The following is an 18,965-nucleotide window of genomic DNA, read 5'->3' as shown; positions in this document are numbered from 1 at the left end:
ATGACCCGGAAGCTGTACGCCGGCTCCCTCTGTCAGTAAAGCAAGATGAGCGCCGCAACCCCAGAGTCAGCCATGACTGGACCTAATAGTCAGGGGTCCCTTTACCTTTACCTTACATACAGTGTGGCCATGTTCTTAGGGTGCCTTGATCAGTGGCGTAGCGTGGGTTGTCAGCACCCGGGGCAAGGCAAGTAATTTGCGCCCCCTAACCCGTGGATTTGCCCCCCCTAACCCTAACCCCCAGATTTTGCGCCCGGTGCGGCCGGCCCCCCCTGCACCCCCCACGCTACGCCACTGGCCTTGATGGTTCCTATTCCCCATGCATTGGAGTTTGCAAGGACTGGGTATCCTAAGTGGGTGTTAAAGCTGAGAGCCATGGCTCCTTGTGGCTAGAGTTTGACATTTTGGGAAGCAGGCCGGGTGACAGGAAATGCAAGCGCCTTGTGCTTTCTGTCATCATTCTCTTTTGTGCCATCCATGAGACAACTCGCACTTCTATTGCCAAAGGGAAACAAGCAAGCTCCAGCAAAAGGGGGTGAGGTGTGCATGTGATATGTGAAGAAGTGGAAGTTGTGTTTCAGACAATATGGAAAGCAGGAGGAATGAGGCTCTGCTCTGGCAACTTTTCCCCTGCCACTCCCCCTCTGTGAATGTGTGAAGCAGGGAGAATATCTCCAGAGAACAGTGGGGCAACTGTATTATTATAAGGCAAATCTTTGCTTCTTTACTGCCTTCCTTCTTCTTTTTAAAAATAAAAGTGTGGTTCCTGCGTTTCACTTACGGGTTATTTAGTAATGTGGGCTCCCTTTCTTTCCATTTCCAAACACAAGCACAGTTCAGGAAAAGAACTGTACCATTGTGCAAACCCAAAAGAAACACTGGTTAAGAAAATGTGAGGAATTTTTAGTCCATGATATGTTTGGACTAGGGAGCAGGGGACTTTTAGGAATGCAGCCTATGGTTCCAAAAATATTCCTGCCCTAGTGCTCTTGGTCAGTAACTGTTATTTTTATTGGCCCATAGAACCCCTTAAGTGGCAATGATGTCATTCCTTTTCCTGGTGGAGGGGGAAGGACAAAGAAAGTTCTGTAGTTTCCGAGAGGTGAGTGGGTAGCTAAGACACTTGTGTTAAAATCCATCTTTTGCGTCAATGGAACCTAGCATCTTGAAAGCTTGCTTTGACTTCAAACAAGCAAACAAAACGCCACAGATGCTTTTATTTAAGTCATACACCCCAACCCCCCCCCCCCGGTAACCTGCTGTGCAATCCTGATCCTTTTTTAGTTGATCTTAAGGCTTTTTGTCCAGAGATGCATGTTCGTTTTAGCATGCTGTTTTATACTTTAGATTTCTAGCAAAATAGATGGTGCTTGTTCAATTCCTTCCCCCTTTAAGAAACAAATCAGGGCCTTCCTTCTCTCCCGGCTTACAACAACAGTGAGCAGTTGGCAAGAAAAGAAGACAACCTCATTTCCTCTATCGAGGCCGACTGGTCTTGAGGGGATACAGCACTGGGCTAGAAGCCAGAATTCTGTCTGGAATACGAGTGGACGTTCCGTTGATGCACTTCTGATGTGCTCATCAGTAGGAATGTCAATACAGTTGCTTTTCTCTAAGAAATATTCCAGGACTTCTGTTTTCAAAAAGAAGGAATGAAACAGGCTGGAATGTTTCTTGACGTGACCCATCTATGTGATTCATAAGAGCGCTGAGACCTAAATTCTGGGTCAGGAAAACATTGCATTGAAGGCAACCTATTTCCTTATGAAGGGAAGAGGATGGCTGTGGCCCTTTCTGCAGTAGTCGTTTAAAGCAGTATCGCCCCACTTTAAACAGCCATGGATTCCTCCAAAGTATTCTGGGAAATGTACTTTTGTTAAAGGGCACTGAGGGTTGAAACTCCCTCAGCGGTTTAACCGTTAATCCCTCTTCTCAGGGAACTCTGGGAATTGTCGCTCTCTGAGAAGAATATGGGGCTTCTAACTACTCTTGGATTGGGGACGCAAGTGGCGCTGTGGGTTAAACCACAGAGCCTAGGACTTGCCGATCAGAATGTTGGCAGTTTGAATCCCCGCAATGGGGTGAGCTCCCTTTGCTCGGTCCCTGCTCCTGCCAACCTAGCAGTTCGAAAGCACATCAAAGTGCAAGTAGATAAATAGGTACCGCTCTGGCGGGAAGGTAAACGGCGTTTCCATGCGCTGCTCTGGTTCGCCAGAAGCGGCTTAGTCATGCTGACCACATGACTCGGAAGCTGTACACTGGCTCCCTTGGCCAATAAAGCAAGATGAACGCTGCAACCCCAGAGTCGGTCACGACTGGACCTAATGGTCAGGGGTCCCTTTACCTTTACAACTACTCTTGGTATCTTTAACTGACCACACTTCCCACAGTTCTTTGGGGAAGCCATGGCTGTTTAAAGTGGGATGATACTGTTTTAAATGTGCATGTGGGCCTGTGAAACATAGCAGTATCTTTTTCACCAGCTATAGCAATGCTGCTGCAAAATGCTTCAGTGTTTTCATACCTGGGACCGACCTTTCACCCAAACAGACATTTGGGGACAAATTCCTTAATGTTTTAATATTTATTTGTATGGTAAAGCCCCATAATATCATACTACAACCTGGTAGTGGGTCTTGACCCACCAGTTGGAGACCAACGTAGTACATAATATAACATTGACAATGATATGTAGCATTTACATTGAGAGCACGGACCCAAGTACAGTGGTACCTCGGGTTAAGTGCTTAATTCGTTCCAGAGGTCTGTTCTTAACCTGAAACTGTTCTTAACCTGAAGCACTATTTTAACTAATGGGGCCTCGCGCTGCCGCCGTGCTGCCAGAGCACAATTTCTGTTCTCATCCTGAAGCAAAGTTCTTAACCCGAGGCACTATTTCTGGGTTAGCGGAGTCTGTAACCTGAAGCGTATGTAACTAGAGGTACAGCGGTATCTCTAGTTACGAACTTAATTCGTTCCGGAGGTCTGTTCTTGACCTGAAACTGTTCTTAACTAGAGGCGTGCTTTCGCTAATGGAGCCTCTTGCTGCCGCTATGCTGCCGGCACACAATTTCCATTCTCATCCTGGGGCAAAGTTCTCAACTTGAGGTAACTCTTCCAGGTTAGAAGCGTTTGTAACCTGAGGTGTTTGTAACTCAAGGCACCACTGTAATCTGTTTTCTTTAAACATACCTGGAGTAGGGCCACCACCACCCCTTCAAGCACCTTGCCCAGAAAGGTGTTCTTTGTTGGTGGTGTTTTTTGCCGCTTAACACATCTAGATCCAGGGAAGTCTTATAGGACCTGCTTTGGTTCCAGAAAAGTAGAAGTGAGCACCTTTCAGAGCTTTGCAGGAAGAGAGACTGCTCAGTGTGCGCACACACATACATGTGAAGGGGGAAATGCTATTATGTAGGAATACTCTGAACAGATTTCCCCTGCCGCAGCTGCGTAACAGAGCAGGCACGGCAATATAAGGAAGTGCTGAAATAATTTGCAGTGTTATTGTTGTTGTGACATGTTTATACCCGCTGAGAACCCCCTTTAAGCAGATTTCCTTTTCGAAAAATAAACCACCTGCTCTGAAGCCACTACCTAATATTGCAAGATTTGGGTCTGTATATTTGGGTTTCTGTCTGAGGGTCCAAATCTACATCCTTGTGTTTACCTTGTGTAAATGCGAACAAAAGCAAAGCCATGCTTAGAGCATCTTGGCTGTCTGCCTTCCCGCAGAGAGGAGGTGGAAGGGGCAGCAGGGAGTCTTGAGTTGCTTGTAATTTGGGTTCTGATTCTAGGTTCCTCACACTGCCGCACACCAAAACACCTATCACAGCGTTTGATTTTGATATGCAGCTCATTTAGACGAACACCTGGAGACAATGCGCATTAACTCTAGCTCTGGTGTAAAGGTGGAATGCGTCTCATAGGAACACAAGGAAAGGAACTGCAGCATATAGTATTAGAAACAGAATTGATTTCCTTTAAAATCTCAAGTGACTTTTTAAAAATACAAACTTCTAGCCTTTAATTGGTGTGAATAAATGTTTGAACGGTGTCCTTTGCATTTTGACAGGTCTTGGTAGCTGAGGCAAAATTCGAGGTCACCAGAACACATGCCCCCTTTCCACTTCTTTTGGATCATGTGCTGCACCTCTGTGCAATGCAAGGTCAGGGATCAGGGCCATCTTTACTCGGGGGTGCAAGGGGTTGTGGGGCACCTGGGTGTCGAATTCTGGGGGGTGCCAGGCACCCGCTGCTGAAGCCGCCTAAGCTCTTAACTATCTACCTGTTGTGAAATAATAAATAATTTTGATCAAGCTAGAAAAACAAAATACAGTGGTACCTCGGGTTAAGTACTTAATTCGTTCCAGAGGTCTGTTCTTAACCTGAAACTGTCATAACCTGAAGCACCATTTTAGCTAATGGAGCCTCCTGCTGCTGCCGTGCTGCTGGAGCCCGATTTCTGTTCTTATCCTGAAGCAAAGTTCTTAACCTGAAGCACTATTTATGGGTCAGCAGAGTCTGTAAGCTGAAGCGTAAGTAACCCGAGGTTGTTGTTGTTGTTGTTTAGTCCTGTCTTCCACTGCCTCCCGCAGTTTGGTCAGACTCATGTTTGTGGCTTCAAGAACACTGTCCAACCATCTCATCCTCTGTCGTCCCCTTCTTCTTGTGCCCTCCATCTTTCCCAACATCAGGGTCTTTTCCAGGGAGTCTTCTCTTCTCATGAGGTGGCCAAAGTATTGGAGCCTCAGCTTCAGGATCTGTCCTTCCAGTGAGCACTCAGGGCTGATTTCCTTCAGAATGGAGAGGTTTGATCTTCTTGCATTCCATGGGACTCTCGAGAGTCTCCTCCAGCACCATAATTCAAAAGCATCAATTCTTTGGCGATCAGCCTTCTTTATGGTCCAGCTCTCACTTCCGTACATCACTACTGGGAAAACCATGGCTTTAACTATACGGACCTTTGTTGGCAAGGTGATATCTCTGCTTTTTAACCCGAGGTACCACTGTACATATAAACCTAGGTATTACCAAAATATATACCTACTGTTTCACTAAAGGACTTTCGACTTTGTGCGCTCATTTACCAATTCACAATGGCGGTGCTTGTCAGACTCAGTGGCGCCGTGCACACGAAATTAACTAAATTTGGGGGTGCTGGGTGGATCATTGCACCCCGGCAGCACATATGCTAAAGATAGCCCTGTCATGGACAGTTCCTGATCACTCTCCTCACCAACAACCCTGGAGTGGAGAAAAGGGCTGGGGGATCAATCCTCCAGTCTGCCCTTCAGCTCCAGTTCTGCTTTACAGTTTGATCGTGAGAGGGAGCAAAGATCTCCCCTAAAGTTGTGTTGAGCTTCAGTGGACAATTGCTAGGGCAGCCCCCCAGTTCCAAGCTGGAAAGAAGAGTTGAAGGTTGTTTTGGGAGCTTTGTTCCCCAGACACTCAAAGGGTTTTGTACCAGAATGACAAGCCAGCTGGACAATCGCAGCTGGAGAGGAAGGTCAGGGCTTGTAGTTTTGGCACTGTAGTTTTGAGGTGCTCAGAATACCATGGAAACCCAACACTTCTAAAGCACAGTGAGGCTGCCGGCATAATCCCCTTTGCCAGCTCCAGGGTTGGCTGGAAAGTTGCTAGAGAGCACTATAACACTTGCAGTGGTGGATTGTGGGGTGGACAGAATTGTGGGGGGCTGGTGGTTGAAAGTATTGGGCCATGCCTGCTGAAATCAAGGCAGACAGAGGGTTGTTTGGAGAAAATTTCTAGTTATTTGGGCTGGGCTTTAATGCCCCGCATCAATCCTTCCGAAGGGCTGGCAAAACTCGGAACATGAAAAATAGTAAGTGTTGTAGAACAAATTTAGGGAAGCAGAATTTTCTTAATCTTCCTAGCATATAGTTTGATTCCCTAGTTCTGAATTTTATAATCTGAATCAAGTGAATAAATCACTGGGTCTTGTATTGATGTGGGGGTTACAGCGGTACCTCGGGTTAAGTACTTAATTCATTCTGGAGTTCCGTTCTTAACCTGAAACTGTTCTTAACCTGAAGCACCACTTTAGCTAATGGGGCTTCCCCCTGCCGCTGCGCCGCCGGAACTCTATTTTTGTTCTCGTCCTGAAGCAAAGTTCTTAACCCGAGGTAATATTTCTGGGTTAGCAGAATCTGTAACCTGAAGCGTATGTAACCCGAGGTACCACTGTACACAGTTTACTGGTTTTTTAGCCTTCACTTGGATACATTTTTGCAGTACTGGACATAACTAGGGAGATCCATGAGATCTCTCAGTACCTTTTTATCTGACTACTAGGGGGTGCTGCCCCTGCGCACTTCACTTGCCAACCACCTCAACAAACTCCCTATCCCACTGGCAACACCCCCCCTTCCCTTTACGCCCGACCAACCCCCCCCTTACACTTTGCCAAACTCCCTCTTCCACCTTGCCCCCAACCCTGCTTCTCCTTACAGCTCACTTAAAAAACAAAACCTCTTTGCCTTCACTTTAGGCATTCAGGTTGTGCTTGAATCTTTTGCCTTTGGTTTACTAAAAAGGATCTCTTTCAGCTTGTGTGCCAAGGCAGAATGTGATGTCTACCAGACATTTTACATCTCCTTTGTTTAGACGACTCACTAGTTCCATGCTGGCATCTGGACTTTCATAAGCTAGGACCAGATCATCTGCCTAGGTCAGAATGTGTGTTCACCTGTTGTTTTTGGATCTGCTGTACAGGCAAGAGTCTGCTTTACCTTGTACAAAGACTTATTTCGAGATGTTATGTACTGAAGTTCTCACCCTGGGCCAGCAGGGGGATACTGTAGATAGTTTTCACTCAGGTCCACATATGCAAATAAGGGATCGAAAGTGACGTTCAGTGATTGGATAGTTACAGAAAATGGTTACTGTTGCATTCTAGTGGAGCTCTATATAAGCAGGCTGACTGAACCCTTCAGTTCAGTTCAGTTCTGTTCTGGCCTGTGAATAAACAAGAGCTGTTTGAAGAATCGCTGTGTCGTCTGATATGTTCACCCACAACTTAACACGAGAGTGCTTGGTTCAGCTTTCCACTCCATCTCTTGCTCCCTGTTTCAATCCATAAATGCTCTTCTGTAACTTGCATGCCTGATTCAATAGTTCGTTCCGCTTATCTAGTGGTACTCTGAGCTTCAAGCACCCATTGATGCAGGTGGACAGTGGCGGGTCAGCACTTTGTTGACCACAACCCTGAGATTAAGAGTCTCATGCTCTACAGACTGAGCTATCCTAGAGCTAAGAGAGAAAGCACTCTGTGTACAACTTGGAGGGTTGTGGGTTTTTTGGAAAAAGAATAGAAGAAGAGTAAATGGAAGAGGTACCGTAATTTTCTTTAAATCAGGGTGGAAAATCACAGCAAATACAGCAGGAAATGGGAATGAAAATACAGAAATAGGTGGCGCTGTGGGTTAAACCACAGAGCCTAGGGCTTGCTGATCAGAAGGTTGGCAGTTCAAATCCCCGCGACGGGGTGAGCTCCCGTTGCTCAGTCCCTGCTCCTGCCCTCTTAGCAGTTCAAAAGCACATCATAGGTACCGCTCCGGCAGGAAGGTAAATGGCTTTTCCGTGTGCTGCTCTGGTTCGCCAGAAGCGGCTTAGTCATGCTGGCCACATGACCCGGAAGCTGTACGCCAGCTCCCTCGGCCAATAAAGCGAGATGAGCACCGCAACCCCAGAGTCGGTCACGACTGGACCTAATGGTCAGGGGTCCCTTTACCCTTTACCTTAATGACTATATAATAAGAATTATGGAATCTTATTTTAATATATAATCACAGTGGAGAGACTCCTGTTTGGGCAAAGATGGAAAGATTTATTACTGTTTAATATTGTTTAATTTTTTTGTTTGTTTATGTTTTCTCTTTGTCTACATGTTTTTGTTTATATTAAGATTTATTTCTTTTATCTTACTGTATTATGAAAATGTTTTAATAAAATCTTAATTTTTTAAAAAAACAGCAGTTCATGTGACACGGAATCAGAGGTGCAGAATGTAGAATTGTCACCAAAAAGGCAATAAAACCAATATACAGCAATTCAGTTGTTTTAATGAGGAGAACTAAAGCCTTTCCAGAAAGAAAAATGCATCTTTAAAGGATGGTAATCTGTAGTTTACTTATTAAGAAAGTTTACAAAAGGAGACCAGATTATATCCTGAATTAATATATTTGGTTCGGGATTTGCATGAGGATTCCTATGAGGACAGCACTCCAGCAATACTATTTTATGCATCTTTCTTTAGCATATATTCCTTTCCCTAAATGTTGACTAAAGGAAACTACCCCCAGGGCTTATTTTTCAGTCTGGGTAATAAAAGCCAATGTCGTATTTTCCTGGCACAACACACAGATGGCTGACTGAGCAGTTGCTATCTTGCAAAATACACAAACCAATAAATTTTTTCTTGACTGGCAAAACACGGTATATGTTTGGGCTCAAATTAGTAGCTGGCCATGCCACAGTTCAACAGTACTTTTCTGCCTAACGCCATCACCACCAAAGGTTACATTTCCCCTTTTATTTTTAAGAAATGTACTGGGACAAAAAAACAAAAAAACCAAGTCTACAAGGAACAAAGCAGGACACAACCATATAGACACATTTCTTCGACTTCTGCACCCTTGAAATATCTGTATGTTTGTCCTTCTTGGTAATAGATTAGATGCCTTTTCCATCTGACTTCTATGATTCATCAGTCTTTTGGATGAAACATAAAACCAAACCCTGCTCACATAACATTCTTTTTTTTAAAAAAAAACAACAACCCACAAAACCTAGAGCAGCTAGCACAAATGTTCTAGGATAAATCTATCTCTCCTTCTTCTTTTACAAACCTGTGCATTCTTCCTCACTAAAGTTCCATCTATCATTTCAGTTACAGACACAATGATTTGCTTGATGACAAAGACAACAGCAAAAGATAAAGCCCTAGAGTAAACAGTATGGTCTGTTTCTAAAAGTAAAAAATAAGGAGGTTGGTAGAGGAAACCACACCTGAAACTGTGATATCTAGAGTAGTTATTCAGCAACAGAGAATGTTGCTGTTTGAAATTCTGGGAAGTAAAGCCACTTAAATTATTTTCATGGCTAACACTCACAATAGAAGGGGGGGAGAGAGAAATACTCATGTCTAGTAGGACTAAAACAACATTTTTTCAAAATTCTGTGAATTCGCACTGCTAAATTCTGGTCAAAAATTGACTTTAACATTTAATGTTCAAACTCTGATTTGAAATAAAACTTCCAAATTGTCGGCTGTTTTGATGGGTCAAATGAATGAAGTTTTCCTTTTCACTTAAGGAATATACCGTAGAGCTAGGCTGGGCAGAATGTAGATTGCAGGACACCCAGAAACAGTGGCTGGCCAACTTTTGTCAGCTTCGAACCGCCAACCTTCTGATCGGCAAGTCCTAGGCTCTGTGGTTTAACCCACAGCGCCACCCGCGTCCCTTCACTATTTTATATATTTGATGCTAAATTATACAGAATTCATTGCCTGTTCTGAAATACAGTTTAGGTTTGATAAGTCAGTAGTGCATATATTTCAATTTTCTCTAAGATTTCCACACATAAGTTTTCCACATTCCAGAATTTTTACAACCCTCTGCTTCAGCAATAGGTGAACTCTGGAGTATGGGGCTGCCCTTTTCAGGCTCTACTGACTAGATAAGGGGATGTACACCATATGCCATTCGTGAACAATTACCATATTTTTCCGTGTATAAGACGAGTTTTTTTAATTATAAAATAATGTTAAAAATGGGGGGTTGACTTATACACGGATAGTGCAGAGGAGGGACAAGCAATTGGTTGCAGCCGTGAGCAGGAGATTGTCAGTATGATTGGTGGCTGCGGCAAGGGCTGCTGTTGATTGGCTGCCACTGCGGCATCTGGGCAGGCAATTGGCGGCTGCTGAGTGTGAGCAGTCAAACGATTGGTGCCTTTAGCAACGCGTGTGATTGGCAGCGTTGGTCAGGTGGGTGAGTGATTTTCGGCAATCCCCCTCCCCCAAAGCTCAACAAGTCTGGGCAATCCCCCCCCCAAAAAACTTAACAACTCTTGGCAATCCCCCCCCCCATTTTCTTATTTTGGAGTCCCAAATATAGCGGGCATCTTATACACGGGTGCATGTTATACACGAAAAAATATGGTATATTGGCGCTGTGAGAGTAATTACCGTATTTTTCGCTCTATAGGACACACTTTTCCCTCTCCAAAAATGAAGGGGAAATGTGTATGTGTCCTATGGAGCGAATGCAGGCTTTCGCTGAAGCCTGGAGAGCGAGCTTTTGCTCTCCAGGCTTCAGGCAGCTATCCGCAAGCCTTCGGAGCGCGGTGGGAGTTCCCGCTGGGTTCCGAAGGCTTGCGGATAGCAGCAAGCTCTTGGAGCGAAGGCGAGGTTGCGTGCAACCTGGCCGCCACTCCTGGACCCGTTCTGGGGGCTGGGGTCGGGGGAAGCCTGCCCCAGCCCCGCGGCTTAAAACAAAGCCAAGACATCTAGCGGGATCCATCCTGGCTGGAGAGGTTGCGCGCAGCTAAAGAGGAAGCCAAGACAGCCAGCGGGATGGATCCCGCTCGCTGTCTTGGCTTCTTTGCTCTTTGGGGCTGGGGGGGCGGAAATAATTTTTTTTCTTTGTTTCCCCCCCAAAAAAACTAGGTGCACCCTATGGTCCGGTGCGCCCTGTGGAGTGAAAAATACGGTACTACAAGGCTGTAAATTACTAGTGTGTTTTATGATGCCACCAGGCTATGCAAAACCAGCCAAGAGGCCACTTAGAAAACACCACGTTGCGCATCTGCAGCCACATGGCCATCAGATCTGTTCTCTTTAGCATGGCAGCCACGACAGTGTGGACTTGTTTATGTTTCTTCCAGCCACCTTTGAAACATTTCACAGGGCTTACTGTCCAAAGCAGTAAAGGTTGAAGATTTGTAATACGAGATTAGGCTTCTCTTTACAGGGCTCAGTCAAATTACGATGGGTTTTGCCAATTTGCTGTCTCACATCTGGATTGTGGCTGAGATTCTTCCTCGCCTGCCCCTTTTTCTTCACTGTCAGTTCTGTCCAAGAGTGCTGTGAGAACCTGGGATGGCGCCAGCCACAGGTGTAAACTAGCCGACCCTTCAGATCAAAGGAGCCGGCTGATAGCTGATTTGCCCTCGTTTTTAATTAAAAGTTCTCTTTAACAACAACGAAAAAGAATCCTGTTTATACCATTTTAATGAGGCAGTTGAAATAATCTGATGACCAATGACACTGAAGTGCTGTCCAGTCTAATGCTAATTCCCATGTAACAAGGCTGCATTTTAGTTACTCTAAAATCACAATGGGCAATTGCAGTGGGAAATAAATGACCCTAGGTATAGGAAGTACTTATTCCAAGGGAATCTTGGCTAATTGGCTTTCCTGATTAAAGCATACATTTATAGCTCTCATTCTGCGCAAGGGAATTTTAGGAGGGAAGACACTGGATGAGGTATGTGCTCTCAAGGCAAATTAAACAACAGTACAGTTCAGTGACCTCTTTGAGGTGCCTCCTTTATCCTGCCTGCTGTCTTAAATCTGTGCCCTAACTGCTGTGGCTGCCATGTTTTTGAATTACTGGATGGACAGTTTTGTTGTAATATACACTTACTGACTTACGCTTGTGTGCATGAAAGGGTTAACCTGAGCTCAAGTTGCCTGTGGATATAGCTTAGCAGATTCTCGGCTTCCTCGGCTTCCCCTTGTTTCTCAGTCTTTCCTCTTTGTGCTTCCTGGAACAAGTGGAGAAGGTGCCAATCGACTGCAATTGATTTCTATACTTGAGTCCTGACAGATCATAGAGAAAGCTATTGACTAGTGAGATACCAAGATAATACAGTGGTACCTCGGGTTAAGTACTTAATTCGTTCCGGAGATCCGTACTTAACCTGAAACTGTTCTTAACTTGAAGCACCACTTTAGCTAATAGGACCTCCTGCTGCCACCGCGCCGCCAAAGCACGATTTCTGTTCTCATCCTGAAGCAAAGTTCTTAACCTGAAGCACTATTTCTGGGTTAGCAGAGTCTGTAACCTGAAGCGTATGTAACCTGAAGTGTATGTAACCTGAAGTGTATGTAACCTGGGGTACCACTGTAGTCTTGAAATGTGGTTGTGTAATGTAACTGGCTGTAATGTAACTGTAGTAAAGTTATATACAACTTGTTTTCTCAAGTTCCAGTTACAAAACACAAATACCAAATGCGTGTCATGAAATTAGTAGTACAGTCATACCTTGACTGTCGAATGGAATCCGTTCTAGAAGTCCCTTCGACTTCCGAAACCGTTCAAAAACCAAGGCATGGCTTCCGATTGGCTGCAGGAACTTCCTGCACTCAATTGGAAGCTGTGTTGGACATTCAGCTTCTGAAAAAGCTTCGCAAACCGGAACACGTACTTCCGGTCTTGCGGCATTCGGGAACTAAAACCTTCGAGTTGCAAGGCATTCAACAGCCAAGGTACGACTGTATTTGTATTAAGAAGATGGACGCCCCACCTTTTGATCTAATGAGCCTTAAGTGGTTTGCAATAGATCACAATTTCAGTCCAGCAACCCTTCTTCCCTGGGCTAATTGATGGGGCCAAGTGAGCTTCCTCTTAGCTCTGCATCCTCAAGGCAACTGGCAGCTGGAGTAAAGCGCTCTTTCAGAGGGAGAGGGGAGCTCCTTGCATCTCTCCTCATTTGGGCTGGTGGATGGGGTCTTCCCCTTGCAGGGATGTTCTTGTGGCCAGCGGTGCGTCTTCTCTGCAGCCCCAAGTCCCCTGGTCAACGCAAGCTGTGTGTTTGCCTTCAGCCCTGCAGCCCAAGAGCAAAGGACAGCGGAAGCCAAGTGCTGTGTGTGGCAGTCAGTTCCTTGAACTCCATGTCTTCTCTGGGTAACGGATGTGAAATACCCACAGTAAAAGGCAGTGCTAAAACAATTATATCAAATAGCATCAGGTTTGGGGGAGTTATAATTTTTGGGATCATTGATGTTCAAAGCTTGGGACAAATAGCCAAAGATGAAAGGGTTATATTCTTCTTCTCTGCCTGCTATGATCCTGAAAACCATCCTTGCACCCTGCTTATTTGCATTTTAAAAACCTGCACATTATTTAACAGATGTCTAAATTAACCTAGAGGTGAATTATTCCTTCTATATAAATCTTTAGGATAAAGAAACATAAATGACAACACAGTAGTGGTTTAACAGTTGTGGGTTGTTGTTTTTCCGTTAAACAATACCCTTTATGTTTTTGTCGTATTCACTTGGAAATAGAAATAGGGATTTGAAGCGAAATTATATCCAAAGACAAAAACTCCTGCTCGGAAGATATGTTTGGAAGTTAAGCAAGATTTACTCACATTACTTTGGGAGAGTAGGATAAAATTACACGAGGAAAGAGGCTGTACAAATTGCCAGTATAGCAGGTGAGAGAAACCTCACCCTTTCTGTCAGCTGCTTGGGCAAATATTTAATTTGTGTTTGCTAAGAAATGATTTGCTTTTCTTTATTGTGAATGTTATAAAGCCACTTGCTTAGGTCTCTTTTGATGTTTTAAAAAACCCATTGTAAGTGGGACTTTAATTTACATAGGGTTCTTTCCCCCCTGTCTCTCTAAATATAAATTGTTTTGTCTTTAAAAGGAACCAGCTATTTCCAGATTTTTTACACTGTCCTGTACACCTGGGATTAACAGCTTCCACTCTGGACTAGTGGAATGAGTTTTACAGCCAAGATGGGTGAGGATTAGTTTTATGAAAAAAGCACAATAACGGGTAAATCTGAAACAGCTTTGACTTGGAATAGCTGCCCTATAGGGTGCAGCTAGGGTTTTTTTTGGGGGGGGGTAAAGAAATTTTTTTTGCTCCCCCCCCAGGTGCAGGGCTTCCCCAGCCCCCAGAACAGGCTGCTATCCGCAAGCCTTGGGAGCCCGGTGGGAACTCTCGCCGGTCTCCCCCGGCTTGCAGATATTTGCCCGAAGCCCGGGGCGCGCTGCTCAACGCACCCCAGGCTTCGGGATGCAGGCTGCTATCCGCAAGCCTGGGGAGACCGGCGGGAACTCCCGCGGAGCTCCCAAGGCTTGCGGATGTCTTCCTGAAGCCTGGAGAGCGAGAGGGGTTGGTGCGCACTGACCCCTCTCGCTCTCCAGGCTTCAGCGAAAGCCTGCATTCGCCCCATAGGACACACACACATTTCCCCTTCATTTTTGGAGGGGAAAAAGTGTGTCCTATAGGGCGAAAAAATACGGTATGTCTGGAGAATATTGACACCTCAATTTCCCGTGGATACCTGTAGATAATCCCAAAGGTTTGGCACTGTCTAATATTGCAGTTGATACCTCTCAATGTAGCGCTTCCACCAGTGATAGATCATTTGATGAGCCCAGCACAGACTTGAGAGAACTTTGCTTCAAATTCTTTTTCATCCATAAGCCCTGGATGTAGGGTTGAGCGAGCCAAAAGAAGGGCTGTCACATGGATGATGGAGCAAGCTTGTTTTCTCCTGCGCCAGAGAGTAGGACTCGAATCCATGGATTCAAGTTACAAGAAAGGAGATTCCCACTAGACGAGAAAAAGTTTATGACAGTAAGAGTTGTTTGACAGTGGAACAGTCTCCCTTGGGAGGTACCTTAGAGGTTTTTAAGCAGAGGTCGGATGGCCTTCTGTCCTGGATGTTTTGTTGAGATTCTTGTGTTGCAAGGGGTTGGACTAGATGACACTCATGGTCCCTTCCATCTCTACACATCTATGATTCTGTGACAGCATTTAGGCCAGTTCTGCAGCCTATGGGGCTCCCTTGATCTATGGAAGCTGGGCTGGCCACAGGTGAACTCAGTTTGAATCTACTCAGGCTCTTTTCAGTAATTTGGAATTGCTTTGGTGTTCAGGACTCTTGACGTGAAGGTTCCAAGAAGGTGTGACATGTTGCTTTCTATGTACTCAGTTTAATTGCTAAAGAAGAAAGTGTTGGCGCGTTGCATAAAACAATAGAAGGAGGCAGAACAAAGTCAGCGTGTTCCCTGGTCAGGTGATCCTGCTTAGATTGTTTGGAATAAAAATAATGGTTGGAAAATCAACAGAAGGTCATGTTCTCTCTGCAATTGTTTGGAGAAGAAAGAGGTTGCGCAAGACATGAACAGTAGGCTTTTAAAGGAAGCTTCAGTTATAGTGGACCAACCTGGTAAATGCTAGGGTCTAATGTCAAGGGCCAAAGGAATGCTGATAGGTGACACTTTTATCGTCAAAGCTGACACTTGCAGTAGTTTCCAGGGCTCTCAGGAGCCATGCACACCATCCTAGTATCTAGGCAGCTGTTCCCCAATCTGTGCTCTATTGAACAGTTGCAGCAACAGGGGGCTGTGCCCCCTCCACTGGTTTATGTACCTTCCCACAATGGGCATGCACATAGAATCATAGAGTTGGAAGAGACCACAAGGGCCATCGAGTCCAACCCCCTGCCAAGCAGGAAACACCATCAGAGCACTCCTGACATATGGTTGTCAAGCCTCTGCTTAAAGACCTCCAAAGAAGGAGACTCCACCACACTCCTTGGCAGCAAATTCCACTGTCAAACAGCTCTTACTGTCAGGAGGTTCTTCCTAATGTTTAGGTGGAATCTTCTTTCTTGTAGTTTGGATCCATTGCTCCGTGTCCGCTTCTCTGGAGCAGCAGAAAACAAACTTTCTCCCTCCTCTATGTGACATCCTTTTATATATTTGAACATGGCTATCATATCACCCCTTAACCTCCTCTTCTCCAGGCTAAACATGCCCAGCTCCCTTAGCCGTTCCTCATAAGGCATCGTTTCCAGGCCTTTGACCATGCGCATAGCCAGCACCTGTGCATGCATGGAAGCTTCCTTTGCTGTTCCTGCTTCAATCTCCTCCTGGTCCTGAGAAGCAGTAGTACAGGAGAGGACGGGGAAGCACCTGGCCCTTCACTTGCCTGACTTGCCTCTTCCTCCTGTGCCCCACCCTCCCGCTCGGAAGCTTTCCCTGCCTCCGGCCGTGGCTTCCTGGCACTGGTCCCCACAAATAACTGGTCCCCTTTTCTGAGTCAGACTTCAGCCTCCCACCCACCTCTGCACACACCTCAGCATCCTGCCATTTAAACCAGCGTGCCCTGGCACTTTGGGGTGCTTTGAATGATGGTCAGGGGTGCGGGCAACACTGGCCTCTGTCCCTCTTTCCTTCTCTCCCTCCTCTGATGCCTTTTTGCGCATCTTCCTCCCAAAGGCTTGCACAGCTGTTTGTTGCAGCAGCCCTGGCTACAAGCTCCGCAAGCGAATGGTTCCTCTGGGGCTGGCCAGGAGGCAGCTCAGAGACCAGAGGTGGCAGTGGCTGCCCAGAGGACTCCCAAGGAGAGGAGAGAGGAGAGGAGGCTGAGGGAACCCTCCACAAGGGAGGGTCTTCAAAAAAGGGTGAGAGGCTGCCTGCTCTGCAGGCAAGGGGTGACATAACTGGGCTCCTGAGCCCCACAGGGGTGCCACAGGAAGAAGGTAGTTGGTCAAGGGAGCCATGGACTGAAAATCTGGATTATGGGGTTGAGCCCTCAGCTGAGAGTAGATGCTCCTGCAGAGAACTCAGCAACTGGTTTATTTTTATTATCACTTTAAAGCACATGGACGCAGGGGATGAGAGCTCCAGCCACAGCTTTTACTGAAAGCAACTGCTACAGGAGAGTTTTACTTAATGTTTAAGTACTCAGATGCAACATGTGGAAACACCTTTGTCGCTGGCAATAGTGGGTTGGACTGAAAGTAGTTGCTGTAAGGAGGGTCAGAGTTGGAGAGTGTTCCTTGATCCTGACATATAAGGTGTAGTTTAGGAAATTTGTACAGAAACTTTTCTTTAACACACCAGAATAGTGTGGTATGTCCACCTGGGTCTCAATATAATCCTTCTACTGATTCCACTATATTCCACTAATATAATACTTCCCAACCTACCAGTTGCCTTCTTCACTAAGTGCAGCATTCAGACTGTCTTCAAGGGCAGCCCTATGTAGAGCGACAGATGGTCCATGGGCTCAGCCACTCCTGTATGCAGAGCAGGACCTGATATTATCCAAATTCCAAAGGATTGCCCAACCGTCAGAGAGGTTACCTTTGTAAAGAAGTGTACAATTTTTAAAAAACTGCAAGTTAACTTCTGTAGCATGCTGCTCAATGAGCTCAGAAGCTGTCCTGCAAAGGAATACAGTGGCGTAGCGTGGGTGTTAAGCACCCGGGGCAAGGCAAGTAATTTGCACCCCCTAACCCGTGGATTTGCACCCCCTAACCCGTGGATTTGCGCCCACTAACCCTAACCCCCAGATGTTGCGCCAGGTGCGGCCAGCCTCCCCTGCACCCCCCACGCTACGCCACTGAAGGAATAAGATCGTTGCTTGCATTTCCAGTTTGTTCATCCCCCGCTAGGGTATTGAAATATAAGAGTGTTTGTTGCTGGGATTATAGGTGCAGAGCCAGTGGCAAGTTGCAAGTGTTTAGCATTTCCTGGTCTGCATCAAGGCACACAGAAAGTTCATAACTAGATTGAATTTTCTGCCTTGGAACTCCAAAAGGAAAATAATGGGTTGTATTGTTTACAATGTGCAAAATGTACTGTATGTTTCAAGGCCCAACAATAACACTTATCAGTTTCCTCGTGTCAGTACTGGTCCTGTGCACCTCAGATTAAACACTGCTACTGTTATGTACTGAAGTTCTCACCCTGGGCCAGCAGGGGGATACTGTAGATAGTTTAGGTCCACATATGCAAATAAGGGATCGAAAGTGACGTTCAGTGATTGGATAGTTACAGAAAATGGTTACTGTTGCATTTTAGTGGAGCTCTATATAAACAGGCTGGCTGAACCCTTCAGTTCAGTTCTGGCCTGTGAATAAACAAGAGCTGTTTGAAGAATCGCTGTGTCGTCTGATATGTTCACCCACAACTAACAGCTACATCTGGTTGTACTACTTTAAAACTTTGCAAACATATATGTAGAAGCCCCATATGAAAGAGTGCCCTCCATGTGCACTGGGAGCAGAAGTTCATGGTAAGCAGACATCCCTTACATTGTGAGCCATAGAGTCATAGAGTTTAATGTGCAGAACCTTCAGGGGGCGGAGCTGGTAGTTTTCTTCATTTCCACATATGAATGAATGGATTCATTTCACATTTATTTTTTTAAAAAAGCAGCATCAGATATGTAATGGCCACCAACCAACCAAACCATAGCCACTGCTTTAAAATCAGGACAATTTGAGGTTCGATTTTCCTCCAGAACAGAGCTCTGAAAACCACAGCTGTTCCTGCTGAGTCGGGACAGTTAATGGGCAAGAGTGTGGAGCGAACTTGATTGCCCTCTCTGGTAGCCTGAAAGAATGTACTGCTGGCTTTCCCCATAATATATAATATCTTTCAAAGAGCACATTGCTTACCCCCCCCCCCCCGCTTTGCCTTTGGCTCCAGGTGAAGAATAAACATTCCCCGTTTGTCCTGTTTGTGCATTACTAGGCAAAAATATTCACTTTCAAATAGTGCAGTATTGACACCAGGAAAAATGAAGTAATTGCATGAAATACTACACAAAAGCCTCACGTGTCACTTTCATTGCTTAATCTTCAGGCAGGAAATAACCAGAATTCCTTTTGTTTTCTGGCTGCTCAATTAGCTGTGCAAATAGCCTCTGCAAAGGTTAGGAATTGGACTGCAGTCTATGACTTGCGTATCATACTCACATGCTTATCCAGTGGAGGCTGATGTTCTCAGCTTGAGACTGCCTTGAGCTGTTCTGGTCTTCTTCCCATCCACCTCTCTTGCAAAGGTGCTGTGGATGTTTAAGCACTGAAGTAGCATTTAACCCCTAACTCAACCGAAAAGTGTCCTCCTTTGGTTCAGAAGGGGTTGCTTCTCTGCTGGGGGAAACATTTTGTGGCCTCC

The 18,965-nt window shown here is 45.5% G+C and overlaps 2 protein-coding genes across 3 annotated transcripts in view; one reads left to right on the top strand and one right to left on the bottom strand.

The window, feature by feature from the left end:
• FGFRL1 (fibroblast growth factor receptor like 1) overlaps positions 1 to 18,965 on the top strand; it is a 165,988-nt gene that overhangs the window by 102,901 nt on the left and 44,122 nt on the right. The window lies entirely within an intron of this gene.
• SPON2 (spondin 2) overlaps positions 15,665 to 18,965 on the bottom strand; it is a 594,586-nt gene continuing 591,285 nt past the window's right edge. For both annotated transcript variants that reach the window (XR_014168480.1, XR_014168482.1), the window contains one exon: positions 15,665 to 15,814. The gene's annotated coding sequence lies outside the window, so the exon portion shown is untranslated. The remainder of the gene's footprint in view (positions 15,815 to 18,965) is intronic.

Source organism: Podarcis melisellensis, assembly GCF_964234715.1.
Source record: "Podarcis melisellensis genome assembly, chromosome: 5".
Classification (NCBI taxonomy): Eukaryota; Metazoa; Chordata; class Lepidosauria; order Squamata; family Lacertidae; genus Podarcis; species Podarcis melisellensis.
The sequence above is the reverse complement of the archived record's forward strand: the minus strand, read 5'-3'. Positions and strand labels throughout refer to the sequence as shown.